Source organism: Triturus cristatus, chromosome 3_1 (assembly GCF_964204655.1).
Source record: "Triturus cristatus chromosome 3_1, aTriCri1.1, whole genome shotgun sequence".
Classification (NCBI taxonomy): domain Eukaryota; kingdom Metazoa; phylum Chordata; class Amphibia; order Caudata; family Salamandridae; genus Triturus; species Triturus cristatus.
This window is the reverse complement of record NC_140583.1, coordinates 879,780,217-879,807,013: the sequence shown is the minus strand read 5'-3', so window position 1 is coordinate 879,807,013 and position 26,797 is coordinate 879,780,217. Positions and strand designations below refer to the sequence as shown.

Below are 26,797 nucleotides of genomic sequence, written 5' to 3'. Positions count from 1 at the left end.
CAAGCCAGCTGGAAGGAACTTGCCTTTCTGCAGCATTTACAACTTTGAGGACCTATTTAGAAATGGAAATGTACACGTGTAAATGTATTCACTTCCATACCTACTATTGCACCTAGGTATAAATCTACTCTTTTGTGTAGGAGGATTTATGAGTGGAAAGTTACCACTAGTAACTTCTAGCACAATTGCGAAGATCTCACTAAGAAAGAATATAGGGATGTTTCTTAATGTTTATTTCTATTTTAAACAAATTGAGAGAAAATCTTCTTTTTGTGTGATTACCCCATCTTTGCAGACTGGTATTTCTTGTTTTTTAGCTTTGCATATTGGGGCTCTACTGCCTAGGCCACAGTGTATGTGCTCTGACCCCTAAACATGATAAAATTGGCTAATCCCCCATTGGCATAGTTCATTTTCTAGAAAGGCCATGGTATTAGGGGCAGGATAATATACCACAGGCATGCACATGTTAATTGGCACCTCTGAACTGCAGCATATAGTGTACATTCCACTAGGATCATAAAAAAAACATGTCTTGAGGCCTACCTCTGTAACCCGACTGCTGCTGCTTCAGGTGAGCCTGTCAAAATAACCCTGTTTGACAGTGAAGATCCCTACTTTTAAATATTAATATTTATTTTTTATTTTTAAGGCACACCTAAGTAGGCCTTGTAGCCAACATAGTGGCGTGCCTACTATTTAAAAGTGGTATATGCAAGAATTTAGTGTTAGCATTTACACACAGTAACTAGCCACAAAAGTTATTGTTTTACTCCACAAGGCTGTAGCTGCTTCTATGAGAAAAACTAACGATTAGATAAAACAATAATTCTATTATCTTTGGTTTGGGTTCAGCAATAGGAAAGATGCAACCACTAATTATAATGTTTATTAATAAACCACATCAATGGATGGTAAAGATGCATTTTGATAAATACTTAGGAAACGTAACCTTTAAAAAATAACACTTCGTCTGTTGTACGTCCAGTAGGCTAATAAGCATTAGTCTGCCAGCAGATGGGCCCTGCCAGTGCTTCCCCTTAATAGGGGGTGAAAACTGCTCGAAGAGCAGAAACAATGGATTAGGCCATTTTTGGCAGGAAGATGTGGGTGCCAGGATGTGATTCCTATCAGGTCAGGAAAGGCAGCTAGGGACGGTTCAAGAACTTTATTAGCTTGAAAGGGAAATGGGTGAGGCCTGTTCATTCAGAGTTATATGCCAAGGGAAACTAGGGAAAAAAAGCTTTTGTTTCCTGGGCCATCTGTAACTAGCTGATTCTAGTACCAGTGTAGGGTAGTTACTTATTTACTTTTTCACCATGCAGAGTTAATTAAAATCATTACAAGGCAGAAAACAATGAATTACAAAGCCCTACTACCTGCAACACCACAGCATAAAATACAATTTTCACATATATAATTTTTGTAAAGATAGGATTTAAAGAGCAACATGACCATGCTTCTATGTAGTCTCCACCAGACGTCCGTATCTAAACTCGTATAAATATCAATAGGTTGTGTGCAAACGTCAAACTGCAAAGTGTGTGCAAGCAGCAATTTGAAACCTAAAAAAAGCTGGTCGTTGTGCTGTACAATCTAAAAGCTTGTTAAGCTAGGGAGCAAACTCACTGTTAAAACCTTGTCAGCACCTCAAGAAAAATCATGCCTCATTGCAGATAACAATAAATGTAGCTCAAGGAATAAGACAGTCGATTCACATTGCAGGTCTATCCATCAGTTGATACACAGCAACAATGAAGTTTCTTGAATTAGGTCTGATCTGAACGCCGTTAGGTGATGCATCAAGTTCTAAATGATACAGCGTACAGCCTAGCTCTGTTTAACAAACAGCACCAAGAATTTTTTTGAAAGCCTGCAATGAGTGCCATGTTGGCTGATTTCATGCACTCAATGACTGCATGTCTGCAGGCGTGAACCCCCAGGGCTTATTAAAGAGGGGACTGCTCATTTCTCTAACCACAACATAGGATATCAAATAAGCAGCCTCCAAGAGAAGAAGGGTGGTGCCATGTTGAATTTTAAACAGTATAGTGCAGTGTGGGACAATTTGCAGTAAGGCAAAGAAGATGTGCTGCAAAAATAAGAAGGTCTGCCTCTAGGAACTTTATTTACATTGGTAAAGGAGCATCCAGGTGCCACCCACACCTACAGGCTAGTGAATATTACAAAAGTAGCACTTCATTCAAATTATCAGAACACATCTGAGCTGTGGAAGAACAGAAGAGGACTGGACTGGTTTTATGTGATCTGTGTGGAGATCTGAGGACCCAAACCTGCTAAAAATAGACTCTAACTCTGGTGACCAGCTGTGTGGCTACTGGGACACAAGGAACAAGAAGTCTTTCTTCTTAAGTGACTAGCTGACCAGTAAAAGGTTGGGCTGTATTGTACCCTGTTGGTCAGTTAGAGTGAGGCCTTGCTCATAAGGAAGCCTTAGAAGTGACAAGTGGAATGGCTCTATAAAATCTGAAAAGTTGGAACTTGGGGCATTTTTGCAGTTCCAAGACCTCTGGAGCTTTAGCAAGACCTTGCATCAAAGATGTCCAGCTTCGACAGGACTTTGTTAGATACAGCTTCCAATATTTCCATGCTGGAGGATTGTGAGCACTAAAAAAGAAGGACTTAATCCAATGACTTCGATAGAACCTCACTGGAATCAGTCTGTATTGCATCCTTCCACTGAGTTCAATGGTATCTTTGATCACTCCATGGCAGTGCATGTGTTTTCGAGGGTAGCAACAAACAAAGATGATGTACAGAATAATGAACATTGTCAAACATTTACCCCCAGACACAGATCTGGGTTAAATCCACCCCAGTTTGGACCCAGTCATATGCAAATCAGTCTTGACCCTACTCTCCATGGGAACAGTCCAGCCTGAACTGTCAGGCCAGGTCCTCCCTGGACCAGAAAATAAGCATCCTGGGACCGGTTTCAGGGTATCACCCCTTGTCAGCCAGACTAGCTTGAATCCAGTGGCATAGCAAGAATGGGATCAACTTCTGGGCCTACCCTTACCAGTTAGGGTGACTATAGTAACACAAAAAGATGATGGACGGAATGCTGAACATTGTCAAACATTTACCCCTAGTTACAGATCTGGGTTAAATCCGGAAAACAAGCTTCCTGGGACCGTTTTTGAGGTATCACCCCTCATCTGCTAAGCTAACTTGAATATAGCTGCATAATCTGGGGTGGCATGGTGAGCACAAAACAATGGATTTAACCCAGATCTGTGGATGGGGCCGAATGTGTTGCTATATTCTCCTAAAGTGGGAAGAATATGCCCAGACGTGGGTCCCATGCTCACTATGATTCAAGCTAGACTGGCTGATAAGGGGTGATACTCAGAAACAGGTCTGTTAGACCTGGCATCCTTGGCATGGTTTCCCCTGTCTTTTTGCCTCTACCTCCTGTATTTTTGACTGTATTTTGGACATTGTTTTTGCTGGTTTTTTAACTCTGGGCACATTACCACTGCTGATCAGTGCTAAAGTACAAATGCTCCCTGTATAAATTGTGATTATGATTGGTTATCCATGATAGGCACATTTGATTTACTGGTAGGTCCCTAGTAAAGGGCACTGTGTGTGCCCAGGACCTGTAAAAAAAATCTGCTAGTGGACCCGCAGCACTGATTGTGCCATCCACATGAGTAGCCCTGCAAACATGTCTCAGGTATGTTACTGTAGTGTCTGCAAGTGCAGTTTTAAACTGCCATGTCGATCTGGCAAGTGCACCCACTTGTCAGCCCCAAACCTTCCCTTTTAGTACATGTAAGGCATCCCTAAAATAGGCCCAAGGTAGCCCCACGGGCAGGGTACAGTGTTTGTGAAAGGTAGGACATGTACTGATGTGTTTTACACATCCTGATAATGAAATACTGCCAATTTCGTTTTTCACTATTGGAAGGACTATCTCTTCAATAGGTTAACATCGGAGCTGCCTTGTAACATTTTACAAGTAGAACCTTTAATTGGGAAAAGATAGAGCTCTGGAGTTTGGGCTCCCTGAGCTCAGGATTTAAAAATACATCTTTTAGTGAAGGTGGTTTTTAAATTGTGTGTTTGAAAAGGCCACTTTTAGAAAGTGAATAAATCAAACTACTCAGGTGCCGATCACGATCCTGCAAAAACCGGGTACGAACCGTCGGACGGAGCATATTCTCCGTCCGACGCGTACCCGGTCGTCAAAATATACAAACATGGAATTACGATTCGCATGGAAACTCAATTTCCGTACGAATCGTACAAAACCCCGACCGATGAAAATAAACATACAAATGCGATCCGGGAAAGCGCCGACGTGACGTCGGGACGCACGCAGCCTGCCATTCACGAACCAGGAATTACGATTCGCACCGACGTCATCCCGCACGGACAATATTTTCCGTCTGCCAAAAACTGCCGGGAAATCAGGACGACGCGAACAAGGAGGACCTGTACGCGACGGACAGACATGGACCCGAACCTACAGGTTCTGACGCAGACGCCGCAGAAGGTCAGAACAACTAAGGGAGGGAGGGAAAGGGGGGGGGCAGGACCAGGGGCAGGCCACAAAACCACCACCAAAGTCACACAGCACACATGCCCTGGACATACCTGACCCCCATGCCCTGGTCACTACGAGGGGGTGGGGGCGTGTCCAGCAAAGTCAGCGTCCGCCACAACGGAAGTGCCTGACGACGCGAACAGGCAACACAACTATACAGGTACGTCCCGTACCCACGCCTTAAGAGCGTGGGTACGAGTCGTACCACGCCCACACCTACGTCACCCCAACAATGGCGGGACGGCTGTACCCACGTGGCAAAGACCTGGGTACGGCCCGCACAAGCATTCCATAGCGTGGGTACGGATATTTACGGACCGTACCCCCACCCGCGTATGCATGGAGCGTACCCCCACCCCAACCGTGTATGTATGACCCGTACCCTCACCCGCGTACATATGGAGCGTACCCCCCACCCCAACAGTGTAAGTACGACCCGTACCCTCACCCGCGTATGCATGGAGCGTACCCCCCACTCCAACAGTGTAAGTACGACCCGTACCCTCACCTCGTATGCATGGAGCGTACCCCAACCCCAACAGTGTATGTACGTACCGTACCACCACCCCAACAGTGTAAGTACAACCCGTACCCCACCCGCGTACGTATGGAGCGTACTCCCACCCCAACAGTGTAAGTACGACCCCTACCCCACCCGCGTACGTATGGAGCCTACTCCCACCCCAACAGTGTAAGTACGAACCGTACCCCCATGGAGCAAACCCACACACGTGTATGTTCTAAGCGTACATATTGTTAAATAGGAGGGGTGTGTGCCTATCACTCCCAGAAGTGCCCAGACGCAGGAGGGGTGGGTGCCTATCACTCCCAGCAGTGCCCAGACACAGGAGGGGTGGGAGCAGAGTCCTCCCAGCAGTGCCCAGACATAGGAGGGGTGGGTGCAGAGTCCTCCCAGCAGTGCCCAGACACAGGAGGGGTGGGTGCCTATCACTCCCAGCAGTGCCCAGACATAGGAGGGGTGGGTGCAGAGTCCTCCCAGCAGTGCCCAGACACAGGAGGAGTGTGTGCAGAGTCCTCCCAGCAGTGCCCAGAGACAGGAGGGGTGGGTGCCTATCACTCACAGCAGTGCCCATGGAACGCAAAGGGTGGAGTAGCCACAGATACCATGCCCACAAATTTCAGTCAGGTGCACAAAGACCCTGCAGTACATGTAACACATGTGTGCGAGGCTGGGAGTATACGCATGCATAGCGCAGAAAAGAAAACATGTCCACATGAAGTCATGTCAATAGTCCACATACACAAGTACAATGACTACCAAGGATGCCACGAATGATGCAGGTGGAGACATCGCTCAGCATGCATGTGCAAAGTTGAAGGAGTCCGTCACACACCCAGCTAATGTACACACAGCTCAGCGCTAAATATTGGGAACACCCTGCAGGGAAGATGTCAGGGTACACAGAGGAAGGAATACACCTTTGGACAATTTCACCATGCAGCAACTGCTTACATGAACACAGAAATCTAGCTAACACCGTGTGATGGCACACAGATCCCAGGGTCCCCCCTATGACCAGCACACTACTACATTTCCCACACACCCAACACATGAACACCACCCAAAACCATGTAGCAGCCCCACCAACAGCAATACCAGCAAAGCAGTAGTGTTCCAAGGGAAAAAAAAAATTGCTTTATTCAGCATGAACCAAAAAATCTTGTTTGTAGGAAGTTCAATATTTACAAAGCCCATAGGGCAGTCCAGAAGTCACAGCTGGATGGGGGACACAGTGGGATGCGTGTCCCCTAGCTTGCCTGCACAGTTACATTCCGTCGTCTTCCACAGGGGTGAGGGCATCATGTGGGGGGGGAAGAACCAGGCACCGCAGGGACAGGAGGGTGAAGGGTAGGCGTCGTGGGTGCAGGGATGGAGGACTCCACCACAGGGAGTGGGGCAGGGCCAAAGGCGGAGGACAGGATCTCGCTGCACACCTTAGCAAGGTCCTCCAGGGAATCCCCTGCACCCGAAGGAGCCCCAAGGAGGGGGAGGGGTCAGAGGGATGGGTCGCAGCGCCACTGGGGGAGGGTGTGGACGGGCGGGGGGACTCAACCACCCTGACCGGGGACTTCCTTGACCGCTTGCGTGGTGGTGTCACTGTGGGGCTCAGGGACAGAGTGGCCATAAAGGAGTCTTTGGGGGAGATGTGGCCAGGAGAGCTGAGGGAAGGGGATTTGGAGGGAGTGGATTTGGTGGAATGCAGACTTCCACCCTGTGTGTGCATGTCAGGAGGTGTGCGGTGGACCTTCCCTGCTGGTGTGGTGCCTGTGTGTGTTGTGGTGGGTGCATGCTGACGTCTGGGTGTACGTGGGACAGGCATGGGAGTGGGAAGTGTGGATGGGGCAGGGGTAGGGGGTGGGACGTAGCGCTGCAGGAGACCCACTGCTGCAGTCAGTGTCGAGTCTATCGACCTCAGCAAGCTGCGTTGGTCAGCCTGCGATGAATGAATGCCCTCCAAGTATGCCTCCATGTTGTTGAGGACCTGGCTGTGGCTATGGAGGACATTAAGGATCGCAGCCTGACCAATCTGCAACTGCCGCTGGATGTCCACAGACTCGGCATTGGCGGCAGCAGTGGAGACAGGGGCAGGGGGTGCGGTGCCTGGCAGGAAGGAGACATGTGGTGACCGGGCACATTTGGGAAGGGACACGAGCAAGTGGGAGGCGGCTGATGGCAATGGAGGGGGCGGGGCGATATGTAGTGCCACTGTCAGCTGCTGGTGCAGCCTCCGCCCACTCGGAGAGATCATCCTCGGACCCGTCAGCTTCATACTCTGTTGTGCCAGTCGACAGGTCCCCGGCTTCACTCTCCTCTGCCTCAGTCCCACTTGATGTGCCAGCCCCGATGTCACCGCTGGCACTGGTGCTCGGTCCCTCTGCTCCGTCTGTGCCCATGTCTCCCTCTGTGTCCCCCGACGATGCTGTGGGCAGGGTGAAGAGACAGAAAATAATCATACACCTGTATACATATGTCACATGAGTCCAATCTACATAGGTTACAGTGCATAGCCTGAAACAAAAGAAGAGTTACATCTACAAAACAAGGTACATATGTAGGGCATGCAAGACACCGTTGTTTGACCCACCATGCCACTGAAAAACTATGGAGAGCATGACACAATATCAAATGAGATGGAATGGAATTTTGACTGAGGAGCAAGGCCCTGGGGACAATCCAGCACTGCATCTGCACCACACAGCGTGGCAGGAAATAGGGATGAGCAGGGACCATATCCAAGAACAAGAGGCACATGCAGCATAGGTTATACTGAAAACATGCCCACCATGACTGGCTTACTGCACCTTGAGTGCATGTCCAGACAAACATCACACACTGGCCAGTCCTAGCAAGGAGATATCAGGTTGTGACATGAAGGCCATGCCCGCACCACCCACCCCCTACATGAGACAATTATTTGGAGACACAGGAAGCACTTACATCTCTTAGTCTGGGTGAAATACACATGGGATGCTACAATTCAAGATTGCACACAAAATACCCAAGGTGCGCCTGTCCAAATAATCATGTACAAATGGGCATCATCAGATGATTGTAACAAGACACACAGGCAATGTCCATCGTGAGTATGAACAAGGAAAATCAGGTCAGGCTGTACAGTGGACACTTGTACTACATTTCACGTCAATATACATTTGGCCAGGGGACAATGGCACAGAGCACAACCTATGCTGTAGACACAGAGATTGTCGACATATTCGGATTACACACATGATACCTAGGAAAATATGCCCCTGGGGACAGTAGTGGCCACACAACTCCATGCTCCTGAACGGGAATGACTGCAACACACGCTACCATCCCCGCACTATGCGTACCGCACACTCATGCACATCATGTCACAGGCCACCACATAGGACATGCGTGCTGTAAGGCCTCACACTTGAGAGACTAACTCCCATGTCTGGACTCAGCATTAGTGCCAACTGACATGGAACCCACAAGACCAGAACAGGACAGGGCACAGGCAAGGTCCCAAAACCTGTTACACACCACCCCCACACATGATGCTGCAGGCATTGTACACGTGGAGAAGGTTCCAGGCTACATAACCTTGTGACGGAGTGACTACACACAGACCAGGGAACACATTGCAACGAGGGGAAGGGAGGCAGGAGAGCACTGCAATACTGTGGGTAACAGGATCTGCACAGCACCATTAAACCCTGGCAGTGTATCCATGGAACAGTGCACTTACAAATGCTGGTGAAACACAACAAACACACATGTACCTACCCCCTTCCTGCTGCTGCATCTCCTGTAAGCGCCTGTCCAAGTCTGGAAATACCACCGCCAGCACACGCTTGTGGATGTGGGAGAGACGGCGGTGCCCGCGGTTCTTATGGCTCTCAGGTGAGTCCCCCAGCAGGACCCGTGCGATCCTCCGCGTCCAGCACCGGATATCCTGCCAGCGTTTCCTCACCTGGGACAGGCGCCGCTTGCGACCATCCGCACTCCTCACGGCACTGACGGCGGTCAGCCAGATCTGCTCCTTGGCAGAGGCGCCTACCTGTGAGGATGAACAAGTGACACTACATCAATACACCTGCAACATGTCACAGAGACACATATGAGAACAAATTAGCTGGTTACAACAAGGCATGTCATGCAGCCAACGCATTGCACCTTTGCCATAGGGACATACTCCTCTGGGGAAGGGCAAAAGCAGTACGTGCCAGTGAAAGTACACATGTGGAATGAGGGCAAAGACACAATCAATTATCAAGGCTCACACTGTGCATCACACCCACCCCTCCTCTGTCTGGGCACTGCTGGGAGGACTCTGCACCCACCCCTCTTGTGACTGGGCACTGCTGGGAGGACTCTGCACCCACCCCTCCTGTGTCTGGGCACTGCTGGGAGTGATAGGCACCCACCCCTCCTATGTCTGGGCACTGCTGGGAGGACTCTGCACCCACCCCTCCTGTCTCTGGGCACTGCTGGGAGGACTCTGCACCCACCCCTCCTGACTCTGGGCACTGCTGGGAGGACTCTGCACCCACCCCTCCTGACTCTGGGCACTGGCTGGGAGACATCAGGCATTCCCCCCCCTGGGACCCTCCCTACAGTACATAGCATGTGTGTCACACCTGGACACAATGGCAGAAGTCACAGTCACAAAAAAGGGACACAGTCTGTGCAAGTAGCCTCTGCACTCACCTGATACCCTGGTCGCCCATACAGCAGGGGGTACTGTGGGAGGATCACATCCAGCAATGCCAGGTTCTCCTCCAGGGTGAATGGCTGTGACCTCTCCACAGACCTTGACATGGTTCCAGGGAATCAGGAGCAGCAGCAGTGTGGTAGAATAGAAATATGTGCAGGCAAGTGATCCCTCATGGGACCTGGCTGCCTTATATCTGCCTTGCTGTCCTGTTTCATGCACAGGAGTACAGAGTGATTGGTCACTCACATTTGCATCCTATGTTTCCTCCAATCCCTTCAAACCTAGCACAGTCAGTGGGTTTTTATTGTGTTTTTTTCTTCAGCATGATGTCAACCCCACAAACACATTGCAACAAAGTAGATTCATTCCAACTGACTTCTGCTGTGCACCTTCCAGAACAAATTCAAACTTAAAACTTGGTCTCCATGACAACCAGCATGCATGTAGGCCTTAATACTTGTCCCTCATGTATCCCCTATGTAAATTTGAGCTTCACACACAGGTACGGTGCATTCCAGGGCCCTAGGGCACCCCAAATGCATAGCAACGGCCCGTACAGGCGTGTGTACGGTCCGTACCACTATGAGTATGCATACGCGAGAACACCCATAGTGAGACGGACCGTACACACGCCTGTACGCTCACTATCACCATGGGTGTCCTCGCGTATGCGTACTCGTAGTGATAGTGAGCGTACAGGCGTGTGTACGGGCCGTACCACTACGAGTACGCATACGCGAGGACACCCATAGTGATAGTGCGCGTACAGGCGTGTGTACGGTCCGTCTCACTATGGGTGTTCTCGCGTATGCGTACTCATAGTGATAGTGAGCATACAGGCGTGTGTACGGGCCGTACCACTACGAGTACGCATACGCGAGGACACCCATAGTGATAGTGCGCGTACAGGCGTGTGTACGGTCCGTCTCACTATGGGTGTTCTTGCGTATGCGTACTCATAGTGATAGTGAGCGTACAGGCGTGTGTACGGGCCGTACCACTACGAGTACGCATACGCGAGGACACCCATGGTGATAGTGAACGTACAGGCGTGTGTACGGGCCGTACCACTGCGAGTACGCATACGCGAGGATACCCATAGTGATAGTGAACGTACGCACGCGTGTACGGGCCGTACCAGTATGGGTGTTCTTGCGTATGCGTACTTACTGACCATACACATGCCTGTACGCTCACCATCACTATGGGTACACATACGGCAGCACTCCCATAGTGATATGGGAACGTACACAGGCCCTCTTAGCAGCAGCACGGTGGTTTTCACACATCACAGTGGTGACAGGCAGCACACAGGAAGGAATAGGGCTGACATACTTGTCCATGGATGGACATCAAGGCATTGTCTGCGCAGTACTACATGTGTGGGGCACAGGTGTGAAAGGCTGTGATGTGGCACATTACTCCTGAGTCGAGAAGGCACCAAATGTATGATGAGATGTGTACACATGTAATGTGTGACGGTGCAATGTGTGCCAGGCATGCCCTTGACTCCTTTGACATGTGTGCATGTCGTACTGCACACTTGTGATGAGCGTCACTGGCATGGCACGGACACCAACACACGGAAGTGTCCCCTGAGGCCCGGTACAGGGGTTACCACACCTGACATGTCACTACCCACGGTGCATGATGTGACTATGTCATGTATGTGTGGGGGGTTCCCATTAGGTTGATGTTGGAGCTCCCTCAAAAGCTGCAGCTGTTGCAGCAACCAACATGTGTCTGTGTGTAGATTGACATTGCACACTGTTCCGCACACCATGCCACAAGTGGTATCGGATGTGAGGTGCGTATGTATGCATGGGACACGGAGTAGCGTAACAAGGACATGTCTACATCCTCTCTATGAATGTGTGGTGAGTCATGACATGTACACCTTCATGGCAAGGTATGTGGGCTGTCCTAGTGTAATGTCATGTGACCTGTGGCTCTAGTGTTCCGCTACCAGTCTCTGCAATCGACATCCTACTTCTGCTGATGTGTGGATGTATGTCACTCCTGTCTTGCGTCTGGCTGTTCACTTGCACTGGGACACAGCTAATCCCATGCCATGGCATGTGGAGGTTCACAATCTCCGTGTGTAGCTGGGTCTTGGTAGGAGTGTCACCTGGCAGCCATACGTGTCCAGGGCATGTGGCACATACCTGACTCCGTATGTAGCATATGTGTATAGACAGATTAACATGTGCTCAGTACAAATTAATTGTTGTTGTGGTGCACTCACTCTTCCTTGTCACTTCCAAATTACTGCAGAGCGCCGCCTCTTCCCCGACCAATTCCGGACTTGGCTGCCATGCGGGAGAATGACTGTATCCGGTGCTACCGCTTCCCCCAACGGTTGATTCTGGATTTGACGGCGAGACTGGCAACACACCTGCAACCGCTGCATAGGTATCCTACGGCACTGACACCCAAGCTGAAGGTAATGGCAGCCCTACATTTTCTAGCCACGGGTACCTTTCAAAATACCATAGCTCATGTTGGTGGCATGTCCCAGAGCATGTTCTGCCGTGTGCTGCATGATTTCTTAGAGGCCATGTTGGTTCACCTAGATGACTTCATCCATTTTCCTACCCCTGAAATGCTGACTGGGGTCAAGCGTGGATTCTATGCCCTGGGAGGGATGCCCCATGTCATTGGGTCCATAGATGGGACACATGTGGCTTTGGTACCACCACAGGCACAGGAGGTAGCGTACCGGAATCGCAAGCACTACCACTCCATCAATGCCCTTGTGGTGTGTCTGTCCAACATGGTGATTTCACATGTCTGTGCTCGTTTTCCAGGATCAGCACACGATGCCTACATCATGAGGTGTAGCAGGGTGCCTGAAATGATGACGCAGCTGCGCAACGAACGAGCATGTGTTGTTGGTGGGTACAGTCTGTCTGTCCTGTATTTTGCGTAGACTTCCAGCACGACCGCTTCTCCTGTCCTGCTTATGTCCATGTGCTTTCCATGTAGGGGACACTGGCTATCCCAACATGCCATGGCTGATCACACCTCTCCGCAACCCCATCACGCCGGCCCAGCTCCGCTACAACACCGCCCATGGCCGGACAAGGCGAGTTATAGAGAGGACGTTTGGCCTCCTGAAGAGCCGATTCAGATGCCTCCACAAGACCGGCGGCACCCTCCCATATGCCCCGGCGAAGGTCTGCAAAATCTTCATGGTCTGCTGCATGCAGCACAACATGGCAGTTGAGAAAGCTGTGCCACTCATCCTGGATCAAGATGACCAGGACCATCCACCCGTGGAGGACGAAGGGCTTGGCAATGGGGCTAGTGATGTGGAGGATGTGGAGCCGCAAGAGGACATCCGGACTCGGCTCATACGCGACTTCTTTGCTTAGTGGTGAGTACCAGTGTCTGAGTGTGCACGCATTGGTCCCCGTGTGGCATGTGTTGCGATGTGTGTGTCCACCTGCATGTATGGCACGTGAGTCAGAGGTGTGTGTGGGTGTGTCACTGGAGTGATGGTGCCAGTGATGGTTGTATTTCCCCAGTCATAATTGTGACCTAGCATGTTGTCATCCATACATGTGTCGAGTACATGCACATGCAAGTGGCTGTGCTTTTTGTGGCTGACTTCTTGTGTGTCTCTCTTCCCCAGGTACTTGCGCATGCCGTCTGCTGGTTGCATTGTTGTGGAACTGCTATTCCTCATGGACACGTCATCGTGTGCTGACTCAGCGTTACAGGCACGGACACCTTTGGAAGTCTCCTTAGGGTAAGGGATGCATCAGGGGTGTATTGGGTGTGGCAGTTGTTCACGATGTATGCACACTGCCCCTGTCGATGTTTGGTTCCTCTGCAGACATGTTGCATCACCATGGTACACATTACATGCAGCTGGGTACACCTGAATAGATGGTCAGACTTGTTGACAGTCATCAGTGATGGGATTGTGGAATGTGATGATGGCATCAATGTGTGTAACACTGCCCTCGGACACATACAGTTTGCATTGGCTTGACATGCTGTGGGACTTCCACATTAGCGGATCAATGGTGTATGGCAGGCTCTCCGTGAGCAGCTGGGGGTGTTTAGCTGTTAGCCGACACTTGTGTGCCAGTTCCATGGCTATCACGCATTTGTGCTGCAGAAGGGGGGTGCCAGTGTTGGACCCACATGTTACTCCACATGAACTGTTCATGTGTACTTCGAATTGCCTCTACAATCCCGAATACATGACTAATAAAGGTGTCCCTATGCCTCCAAGGTGCCTCTTCTCAGTCAATGCTGGTGTGTTGCCACGGTGCATCCGGCATATCTGGCATGGTTTTCCGTGATAGTGGCTATGTGTCTATGTGTAGAGTAGCAAGATGCAAGCTGTTTGTGTGGGATTAGACTGTGTATTGTGCATGATGTCCATGACTGTGTGGGTATTGTGACATGTGCCATCCCCATGCATCCAACGTTGGCCAGGCCACCATTCTCTGCATCCACCTGACTCAAGCTTGCAGGACATGGTTCTGCCACTTGTCCACACATACCTGGGTGCCCCCCAGGACACTCCACATGATCCCTGACCTCTGCGCATGGCAGTCGCTGTACTCAATATGTCTGTCGGCACGGTTGTGCGGCCCCCCCCCTCAGCTGGTTGGGCCCATCACGGGTGTGTATGGTGCTCCATGTCTGTCTTGCCTAATACAATGTGACCCATGTGTGTCCGGTGCCAGACTCAGGCCCCAGGGTGTGGATGGTTGAAGTCAAATGAGAACTCAGGCATGGTTAGACTTTACAAGACACATGTAAGGTAAATAATGCAACCAGTAGGCATCTTCTCTTCATGGTGTGACTTTTTATTTTGGGGGGGGAGGGGGGTGGGTTGACATGAGGGGCTTTCCGGGTGTGTGGAATCCAAAGTTCACTAGGGGAGTTGGTGTCCTTGCCATTTGAAATCCTCAGAGTCCATGCCACAGTCTTTGTCAACATTGGTCTTGCTGGTCAGACAGTGACCAGCAAGTCCATGTGGCAGAGAATGTCTTTTGATGCTGTGCTGCTGTTGCTCCAGTGGGCCAGGTGCCAGGCCAGGTGTCCTGGGAGATGGTGCTGTAGCGCCGACCCTCACGGTCTTTTCCGTGGACGACCCGCCCTCCTGCGGGGACCCTCAGAAGTAGGCCGTGACGATGTTTGGGATGCTCCATCGGATGTTTCCTCCTCCTCCTCCTGATCCCTCCCTGTGGGTGGTGATGTTCTACGCCTTCTGGCACAGGGAGGGTTGCCCATGTTGTCGGCCATCCGACGGAGTGTACTGTGAATTCCCGTGAACACCGTCACGAGCTCAGCCGGTCTGTCCTCCATCCTCCGTTGGTGTTGCAGTAGACAGGCATGTTGCTCCGCATGTTGCTGGGCCTGCTGGGTCTTGATCTCATCAAGGGTCCCCTTCATATCGTTGAGGGTGGACACAACCTGGGCCATGCCCGTGGTGTCCTGCCGGTATGTGTCCAGGATGTTTCGGACATGGGAATACACCGGTTCCCCAGCCAACTGGTCAGGCTGGCGCCTCCGCCGTCCTCCACTCCCACCACCCCTGCCCACTTGCACCTGGCCTGCCGTTGTGGGCACATCGGGTCTCCGGGACCCCTGAGGGATGGCATTTGCGGTGTTGCCTGCCTCCTCCTGGGTGCCCGGAGAACCTTGTCCCTCCTGGACAGACTGGCTGCTTTGTGGTGGTGGGGCAGGGATCCTGGGTGTCTCCTGGGATGTGGCAGGAGTGGGGGTGGTGGTTGGCCCCGTTGTACCTGACGCAGGTGCTGCAGGTCGTTGGACACCAGAGGGGCCAGATTAGTCGGGGTCGTCCGCAGAGTGGTGAGAGTCGTCGCTGCCGGTGGGATCGGCCTCCCGCAGAGCCGGGTCCTGTGAGTCTTCCCCCCCAGTGTTGGGGGGTGAACCACGACGTTGACCTGTGTGTGAGAGAGACAATGTTAATTTTGTTCCATGCAACATCCATGTTTCATTAGTTTCAAAGTTGGCACATTTCCTCTGGGAATTTGGATCTGTCTTGCATTCCACTCACAGTGCACTTGTGCATGGGTATGTCCCTTGGGCACAGCTTTGGCGACTTTAACTATGTGTGGCACAGTCTTACTTGCTGCGTCAAGTGTGACTGCAGTCAGCAGTGGAGTGGGCAGGTGTGGCGAGCCGTGCATTGGCGCCTTCCGTGTTGCACTGTACGTGGGCACATGAAGTTGTTCCACACACTTCAATGATGCAGGTAGCTGTCGTTGTGCTCATGCACAGGTTGTGACATGGCCCTGTGTTTTGCCATGGAGGAGAGAGGGAGTGCTGGCACTGGTCACCCTTGTCTACATGCACGCAGTCCACCTGCTGACGAGCAGACATTCCCACACACCATAAGGCTGATTTGCTCTCCCTTTGTCTCCCTCCCTCTCTGTGCCCCTCTCCCTCCCTCTGTGTGTCAGCCTCCTCCCTCTGTCCGTCTCCCTGTGTCTCCCTCCCTCTCTGTCCCCCTCTCCCTCCCTCTGTGTGTCGGCCTCCTCCCTCTGTCCGTCTCCCTGTGTGTCCCTCCCTCTCTGTCCCCCTCTCCCTCCCTCTGTGTGTCGGCCTCCTCCCTCTGTCCGTCTCCCTGTGTCTCCCTCCCTCTCTGTCCCCCTCTCCCTCCCTCTGTGTGTCGGCCTCCTCCCTCTGTCCGTCTTCCTGTGTCTCCCTCCCTCTCTGTCCCCCTCTCCCTCCCTCTGTGTGTCACCCTCTGTCACCTCAGCCCAGCTTCCTGGGCACACACTGTTAGCAGTTCTTTGAATGGTCCTTGGATTGTTGCTGTGAGTTTGTTTCTGATCTCCAGGCACCCATTGGGTGTAGTGTCTGTGTCTGCGCTGCTGCTGTGGTGGTGTGTGCTGCCACTCTTTTACAGTGTTGCCTGTTAATTAGCTGCTGTCATGTGCAAAAACGTGCCTTCACCCCCATGTGTTAATGCAAGGCGTCCGGCATTTGCTGGCAAGTCTTTCCTGTGTGGGGACACACTGTTTGTCTGGCTGTGACCTAGACCATATGGGCAGAGGGCATTGTTGTTTGCTTCTGAGTTGCACTATGTGATTTTTGGGGCCCACCCTCCCGCCATCCGGGTTACCGTGTCATGTGTTGGTGTCTTCTGTGGCCTGTGACTTGACATTGTCCAGCTGGGTGCATGGGGCATGGTGGCGCCAGTGGCATGTGCGTGTTCATGGAGTGTGGTTGAGTCATGCGATAGCTTGGGGTGGTTGCGTGCCTGTTTGTGAGTTTGGTTGTGGATGACGTTCCCCCCATGTGAGGTGCGTTGTTTGTGTACTCACCCGGGTCTCGGAGTCCTCCTAATCCTTCGACTGCCTCCACCGGCAGTATGGCCATCACCCTCTCCTCCCAGGGATGGTAGTGTACGGGTCTGCGGGACGGCCCTCCTCCAGTGACGTTGGCCTGGTTGTGTTCATCCGTCATCTTGGCTCGGACCCTCCTCCGCAGATCGTACCACCTGGCTTGGCATTCCTGCTTGTTCCTTCCGGTGTCCGCAACAGCATTCACAGCATCGACGATGGTCTGCCACATGGCTGTTTTTGCCGAAATGCTGGTCTGTCTGAGCAATGTTCCAAAGAGGTGTGGCTCGACTCTGAGGATTTCATCGACAAGGACCTCCAACTCTCGGCTAGTGAACTTTGGATTCTTGTTAGTGGGCATGGTGAGGGGTGTGGGTGTGGATGGTGGGGGGGGGGTGTGTGGATGGTTGTGGGTGTGTGGGTGTGGTTGTGCAGGTGTGTGTGTGAATGTGATGAGGGGGTGTTTGTGAAGGTGTGTGTGTGAAGGTGTGCAAGTGTAAGGTGTGGTAATGCTTCTAGTATGGTGCTGTAGGTTGTCTGTGGGGTCTGGCAGCAGTGAGTCTGTTGCAAAGGCTCATGGTTTGTGTGTGTGGGCCCTTTTTATTGGTCCATTGGTGGATGTGGCTGTGTTTGAACTTTGGGTGGGTGTGTTATCAGGAGTGGTGGTGTTTTGGGCCTCTGTTTGTTTTTGGCAGTTGCAGGTCAGTGAATGTGTTGTTTTAGTGGTTGTTGGACATGTTTAGTGGCTTTGTGCCATTTCGAATGGTGTATTCTTGTGTCGTTTGGGTTTGTCCTGGTTGTGTACGTGCGTTTTTAGTGTGTGTACGGTGTGTACATGGGCCATTTTGTTGTACAGTGCTGTCCTTGTGTGTGGCTTGGTACGACTCGTACATGCGGTTGTGATGTTGGGGTCTGGGGTGCGCTCCGTACTTAGAATGTTGTGGTGGGGGTACGCTCCATGAATACGCGGGTGGGGGTACGACTCTAACGTACACGGGTGTAGATACAGGGGGGGTAGGACACGTACACGGGTGTACATACACGGGGGGTACGACACGTACATGGGTGTACATACACAGGGGTACGACACGTACACGGGTGTACATACATGGGGGGGTACGACACGTACAGGGGTGTACATACAGGGGGGGGTAGGACACGTACACGGGTGTACATACAGGGGGGGTAGGACACGTACACGGGTGTACATACACGGGGGTACGACACGTACACGGGTGTACATACACGGGGGTACGACACGTACACGGGTGTACATACACGGGTGGGGGTACGACTCGAACGTACACGGGTGTACATAGACGGGGGTACGACACGTACACGGGTGTACATACACGGGGGGTACGACACGTACACGGGTGTACATACATGGGGGGTATGACACGTACACGGGGGTACGACACGTACACGGGTGTAGATACACGGGGGGTAGGACACGTACACGGGTGTACATACACGGGGGGTACGACACGTACACGGGTGTACATACATGGGGGGGTACGACACGTACACGGGTGTACATACACGGGTGGGGGTACGACTCGAACGTACATGGGTGTACATACACGGGGGTACGACACGTACACGGGTGTACATACACGGGGGTACGACACATACACGGGTGTACATACACGGGTGGGGGTACGACTCGAACGTACACGGGTGTACATACACGGGGGTACGACACGTACACGGGTGTACATACACGGGTGGGAGTACGACTCGAACGTACACGGGTGTACATACATGGGGGGTATGACACGTACACGGGTGTACATACACGGGTGGGGGTACGACTCGAATGTACACGGGTGTATATACACAGGGGGTACGACACGTACACGGGTGTACATACACAGGGGGGTACGACACGTACACGGGTGTACATACACGGGTGGGGGTACGACTCGAACGTACATGGGTGTACATATACGGGGGTACGACACGTACACGGGTGTACATACACGGGGTACGACACGTACACGGGTGTACATACACGGGTGGGGGTACGACTCGAACGTACACGGGTGTACATACACGGGGGTACGACACGTACACGGGTGTACATACACGGGGGTACGACACGTACACGGGTGTACATACACGGGTGGGGGTACGACTCGAACGTACACGGGTGTATAAATACACGGGGGTTCGACACGTACATACGGGGGCTGGGGGGGGTTGGCGCATACATACGGGGGCTGGGGGGGGTCAGCGCATACATACGGGGGCTGGGGGGGGGTCGGCGCGTATGCGGGCACATGTCTTCATGGTTGCTATGGGTGTTCGGTGCGGACGGTGTTATTTCCATACGGTTGTAACTTCTGACGCACGGGATGGATCGTGATTCCGCGGTCGGACTTCACTTTTCACATTTGTACGGTAAATCGTCCGGGGACGTGTCGGACACATTTTCCGACCCGAGGACGTGTGGGGAATGATTCCCAATGCGATTCGTATGGTCTTTTTCCCATGCGAATCGTAATTGGCAGTTTGTACGGCACTTGTACGATTTGTACGGTAAAAAGACCGGATACGAGTCGTACGGGGAAATTTTTTACCGGATCGTGATCGGCACCACAGTGTTCGGTCCATAATCAGTCTGGCTAGGCCCTAATAATTACTGAAACAACACAAATGCAAAGAATGATGTCCTTTCATACATCACTCGCTCCTGAGATCACACCATGTTCTGATCAACAGCAATTTATTACTTTTTCTGTTTACTTTTTCTTTTGATCTGCACTTTTTCAAAACGTGTTTCAAGAAATCAATTTATCAACACTCATTTGGACAAACTTGACAATACACACAAAGGAGGACCTCGATTACATATACAAATATAAATAGAGGCAACAGATAAATTGTTATATTCTTCACAACAAACTACAATTATACAGAAAACGTTATACAGAAAAAACTGATAGAATGGCCTAGGTTCTGTTTTTTTTTAAAATCAATTTGTACATAGCCCACAAAATGTCTTTATTTGTATAAAGCATACATATTTCTGAGTGGGATAACACCAAATAGTGCCAATATTGGGCTTTAAGTGAAATCACAAGTCTTTAAAAAAATATAATTTGTTCGGAGCAGCAGTATTACAGTATAGAAAAATGTGTTTGGATAAAAAATGTCTACGCGTTTTGGACCCCTTTATATTAACTATCGGGTTTTCCTCAGGACTCTAGAACACTTAAAGAAAAAACATATATAAGAAAAACTTTTTATTAACTGAATATTCTGCTATCAACTATCTATACAGTATCATACATTCCTCCTCTCTAAATTACCTTTATTATCCACGTTGTCTGAAGTGGACAGTTTTTGTTCGTAAAAACATCCCTTGGAAACACAACACTTTTTCGGATTGCAAATCCAAAAACGTGGTGTATGGAATCATTTGTCCATGCAATAAACTGTATATGGTGAAAACTAATCAAGAAGTGCGTCAACGTATAACCCAGCACAAATCCAGGATCGGTAAGAAAGTTCACACTGCCCCTTTAGCCAACCACTGGCTGGATACAAAACACTTGGAATTTGACTTTAAATGGACAGTATTGTCAGTAATCCAGACAGAGCATCAAGGAGACCCGGAAATAAGTTTAATTCAACGGAAAGCATACTTAATTGTCAAATTTAACACTGTCATTGATGTGCTGACTGAACTGCAACATTTCTAATGAAACTATGACTGAATTTTAGCAAAAATATGATGACTTTTACCTTGGATTAACTTTTTAAAGGGAAACATTTCTCAACATTTTTCTTACTTTACAAGCCTCATCTCATAATGTAAATGATTAATCTCCCAGAAATCAATGGATCGGCCTTGGCACCATTTCACATTCTATGTGCCCAAAAACAATGAGCCAATTTGGTTCCATAGAAAGTTCTTTCTGTTCGACATTCACGTCTACCTAAGTCTCCACTAGTGTAAAAGCTGATTAGATACAGTGCAGTGGCTGTTCAATTTAAACTTCTTTTTGGATTTGCTTTTTAAATAAAAAATAATCTTTATTGTTCCATTTTTGTACGGAGAGATTAGAACAAACAGGATTTCCGGCATACGTAATGCCAGTTCAAGTAACACAGAAAGGGCACGTTTCGGGTAACGATTCATACACTTGTGATTCGTTCCCAAATCATAACACTGACTGGTGTGTGGGAAAAGGTAAGTACAACCACTTCTACTGGATTAGTCAAATTATAACTCGGTTATAGCATAATTGCCGTGTACAAGATTGTCTAAGTTTACAAATCGATGGTTTGCGATCTTTAACTATCGGATTGCCTCAAGCAGTTTGGAATAAGTTGGCATTGAGAGTTCAGTGTTAATTGGATTTCTTGGTTGTAGGATATTGGAGATGTGAATAGGAATGATGTGGCCCTAAGAGGGGGATCTCTTTTTTTTCAGACAAACTTGAGTGCTTTTTTTAATTTCATTTGGACATAGACCTAATGCTTATACAGTGTAGCGTGACTACCCAATTTGTTCAATGTAGGTGTCTGCCATTTTTCAAATTGGTGGGGAACTAATCTTTGGTCCAGTTAAGACAACGCAGATAATAAAGGTAATTTAGAGCTGATGAATGTATGATACTGTATGGATAGTTGATAGTAGAATGTTCGATTAGTAAAAAGTTTTTCTTATGTATGTGTTTTCTTTCAGCGTTCTAACATTCTGAGTCCTGAGCAGAACCCCAATAGTCAATATAAAGGGGTCTGAAATGCCTCAACATTTTTTATCCAAGCAAGTGTTTCCATACTGTATTACTGCTGCTCCGAACAAATTATATTTTTGATGGACTTGTGTTTTCACTCGGAGCCCAATATTGGCACTGTTTGGTGTTAGCCCACTCAGAAATATGTATGCTTTATACAATTAGACATTTTGTGGGCTATGTACAAATTGATTTCTGAAAACAACAGAACCTAAGCCGTTCTATTAATATTTTTTCTGTATACTTTTTTCTGTACAATTGTAGTTCGTTGTGAAGAATATAATGATTTATTTGTTGTCTCTATTTATATTTGTATATGTAATTGATGTCCTCCTTTGTGGTTATTGTCAAGTTTGTCCAAATGAGTGTTGATAAAATGATTTCTTGAAACATGTTTTGAAAAAAGTGCAGATCAAAAGAAAAAGTAAACAGAAAAAAAGTAATAAATTGCTGTTGATCATAACATGTGTGTGATCTCAGGAGTGAGTGATGTAAGAAAGGACATCAGTCTCCACATTCGTGTTGTTTCATTGACTTTTTGAAAGTGGCCATTTCCTTGCTTTACCACTCTGTGTCTCTGCCTGCCTGTGGAAGCTTCGTCTGGTTTATACTGACGGGCTGTTTGTGCATTCACTCGCAAACAGTCACACAATGGAAGCTGACGTGTGCCGTGCATATCTTGATGACCCATCGCGAGGCTGATGGGCCTTCATGAGCTAGAGTGTTGGGAGGAGTTGTCACTGACACCTGAATAGGGCTCTGCCTGGCCTCTCACAGTGCTGTCTCCACCACCCTGTAGTGTGTCTGGAGCCAAGGAAGGGCAAGGCAGGGTATTGAGGACTTTTCTTTGAAGTGTGCCTACTTCAAAGGCCAAAAGGTGTATATGTCCTGGACCTGTAACCTCACATTGTTAGAACACTTCTGGACTGAAAACCCTCCCAAGAGGAAAAGCTGAAGAGCTGTCAGGAGGAGTACTACCCATTTGCTGTGTGTTGCTTTGCTGGGTTGGCCTGCAGTTGCTGCTTCTGTCTGTGGGCAGTGGAAGAACTGGACTCTGCTTGCTTGTAGCCTGCTTTACCAAGGTTCTCCAAGGGCTTGTGTGTGCTTACCATCAAAGACTAAATCTACAGCATCGCTGAACTCCACTGCTGGGAGTTCTGACCTGGCAATCGGTGCCAATTCCAGTTCTGGGCCCTTAGAGCTGGTTCTGCTGTATCAAGACTCAAGAATTCTATGCATCGACCTCTGAATGCCACTTTTCCCGCCGCAAGCTGGTCATGCAGTCGAAAAACCAACGCATCGCAGTGGTTGAAAACTTGACGCAGAGCCTGTTCACGCCCTGAAGAACTGCCACAGCCTGAGACCTAAGCACAGAGGCTCTGACGACCGACCCCCACTCAGACTTTGATGCAGGTCCAACTGTGCAGCTGAAGGAATCAATGCATCACCTGTCTGCGGCTGTGGAAATCGACACAGTGCCTGTTTCACTGCCGTTTCAACCCACAGCGGCTGGATTTTCTCACACATCTCACCTGTGCGCCATGTCTTGCAACTCATCGTCCCACAGAAGGGAGTCGTCTCCGGAAATAGACACATCCAAAGCCTATATGAGTCCACTGAGAATCATTGTGCCTTGCTAAGGTGGGCCCATGTCATGAGCCCATGAACAAGGCTGGTACCCTCCACCGTGCATTGATTGGTGTATTTGGGTGAAGGGAGCATGCAGGAGAGTAGCTTGAAATGCTTACGATCTTGTGATATTTCATTATGTGTGTGTGTGCGTGCTTGCGTGTGTGTGTGTGTTTGTGTGTGTGAGAGAGAGAGAGAGAGACAGAGAGAGAGATGATCACATGGCTAAACATAAATGGTACCTTTTATCTGTATATACGGATTTCACCAGCAGGTTACACTGCGGATGCCTTTATTGTACTTGTTTACCTGTTCTATATGGGTCAGTATATTCACACACTGTATTGCCTGCTTTTCATTTTACTCTGTCTTACACTCTGTATTTTCCCTTGCACTCTAGATCTTCCAATCTTGATGCTACCATTTGTACCCCCATTATCCTTTAGGACCCTGCATCCTCCCTGTTCTGCCCTGTGACCCAACCCTTTGCACTCACCACTCCTCCTATTAATAATGGCCATTGCTTTGGTTGTTAGATAGTTGCAGGGTGTTTACAAAGCTTTATAACATACTGTGCAAGTACAGCATAACTGCTACTTTCCCTATCTAAAATAACAGGCACAAGGCAGGTGGCAGAGAAGAAGCACAGCATGTATTTGCTTACTATTACAGGACAAGATGCCACCTCTACTCTACTCATTAAGCCCAATTTTTAGATACTTCGTAAATTTTGTATGTTTATTGGAATAGTTAATTATACCATCAATAGATGATGTACGTATTTTTCAGGATGAGCTACAGCAAGGTCACAAGTAAAGTGAACGTTTCATTTAGGGTAAATGATTAAATAAATCAATATCAGGCCCTGTTTATTAATATTGTTTTAGCTGTAAAAGTAGATTTATGGCTGCAAATCCCTCATTAATTAATGCATTTATTACTCCAGATTTCTCCATGAAGAATATCCATGCCTGTCCTTCCTCAGGACAGTGGCCTTGAGTGACAATGTTCCAGTGCCATTCTAGACTGCCCCAAACCAAGTACTGCAACAAATGGTTATGTTAGAAACAGGGTTTCCCGGTAGGCTAGGGCCTGTGCCAAAGCCAGGCAGAAACCCCCGTTCTAGACAGGGCAAGGGAGGTACACCCTGAGGATAACCCCTGCTCACCCCCTTGGTAGCTTAGCACGAGCAGTCAGGCCTATCCCAGAGGCAATGTGTAAAGCGTTTGCGCAACACACACACACGGCGGCGACACGCTAGGCACACTACAAAAGAGACTCCACACAAGGTTTTATAAAAATAGCCTTTGTATTATACAAACACATTAGAATTACAGTCACAGATATATACACTGTGTCAACTGGCACCAGGTCACAATTTACAGGGTACTATATACAAGGTAGCGCCAATAGGGTCGCTGCCAGAACCATCACAAAAGTACCAGCACATGGAATAAATGTAAAACAACCAGTAATAACAGCCAGTAGCTACTGGTAAATGGATGAACCTAGCACTATATCACCTTAGCATAAATCCCATTAGCATGAACACGCTAGCGCCGGCATAACCTTAGCAGTTCATAACATGACCTTAGGCATGGGACACATGAGCATGAGGCATAAAAACGTAATCAGGCATGAACCTAGAACATCACAGCATGATATTAGGCATCATCATTAGACTTCAAAACACATTATGCAGCCATCATGGCAACATCATGTACATCATGCCCCAAATCGCAGTGGAAACATTAGGGAAAAGCTGTGCACATTACAAATACCCCCAACACTGCAAATTAGCCTTTGGCGCCACCGCGCCTGGGGAGCCCCACTCTGGGACTCTCTAAGAAGGAATGCCCACGTTGTAGCTGCCCGCTCCTGCTGCGCAGCTGTGGAGATTAAATCAGTACTGGACAAGTTGGAGATCCCCCTCTGGGACTCGGTAATAAAAAATGCCCCCACTGGGATTTTAAAAACAACATCCTGCCCAACGTTGCAGCTGCCCACTGTCCTGTGGGGCAGCTGGGTAGAGTAAAACTAGTACTGTCACGTTGGAGCCCCTCTCTGGGACTCTGAAATTAAAAATATGCCCAAATGTTGCAGCCGTCCGCTCTTGTGCGGCGCAGCTGTGCATAATGAGGCCCACAAGTCACTGGCCAAGTTGGAGTCCCTCTTCTGGACTCTGAAATTAAAAGTGCCCCAAAACGTTGCAGCTGCCCGTGCCTGCGGCGCAGCTGTGTGAATTCACAAATGGCGCCACGGCACCAGGGGAGCCCCTACTCTGGCACTCTGAGAATAGTTGTGCCCCCAAAAGAAGAAAAATGTTGCCGCGGCCCACACCTGCGGCGCACTGTGCAGCCCACGAAGCACTAACCAAGTTGGAACCGCACCAGAAATCAGCTTTGGTGCCCCGATGCCTCCGGGAGCGCCACAATGCCCTCTGTGCAGTTTCACTCACCAGGGCTGCTGGGGACTCCTCGCGCTGCTCCCCCTGGTCACCGGACTTCCTCCAGCAGGGGACAGGCACCGGTATGTGCCTCGGCAGTCCCCTGCTCGGTCAGGACCTCTCTGGGCAGCTTCGCGGGGCTCTCTCCACGCATGGGAGCCCCGCCCGTCCACCGGCAACAGCTTCCTCCTTGCTTCAGTCTTCTTGGGTGCATGCATGGGGCTCCCACCAGCTCAAGGGAGCGCCCGCCCGGAACATGGCAACTTCCTGGTTCCGGCCCGCCCCCCCCCAAGCAGACGGACTCTGCCTGGCTTCCAGGTTGGGGCTTCTTCTGTCAGACCGGGTCCCGGCGGTGATCTTGCTGCCGAAACGCAGAGCGGGCAACCGCTAACCCAGAAATACGTGAAAATGCGGGGTGGTCACCCGCAAAGGCTGCAAAATGCACTGTGGGCACCCGCTCCTTGGTGCTTTCGGCGGCTCGGGCTGCTGCGGTGATTAGCGGGATGGGCACCCGCTTTCAAATAAAACAATTGCGGGGTGGGCACCCGCCTGAATGCACACAATGCGGGTTAAGCTCCCGTAAATGAAATACACCGAAAATGCGGGTTGGGCACCCGCGAGAGGCTGCGGAATGCGGGGTGGGCACCCGCGAGCAAAAAAAATGTGCAGAAATGCGGGGTGGGCACCCGCTGTTTAAATATGCAGGGGGAATCCCACACGCCGGGGATTCCCTCGTGGCAGTCGATTCCTCAGCAGCGCGCTGCAGGACACCAGCTCCTTTCTCTTCCCCCAGGGGCACAATTGTAGCGCTCACGAGGCGCTAGAAAGCAGGCAGAGTTTGGCAACAATCCCAGAGTATA

General features: G+C 49.9%; 1 protein-coding gene across 1 annotated transcript in view; it reads right to left on the bottom strand.

Moving 5' to 3' along the window:
• The window catches only part of STK39 (serine/threonine kinase 39), a 1,405,344-nt gene that overhangs the window by 821,217 nt on the left and 557,330 nt on the right, over positions 1-26,797 (bottom strand). The window lies entirely within an intron of this gene.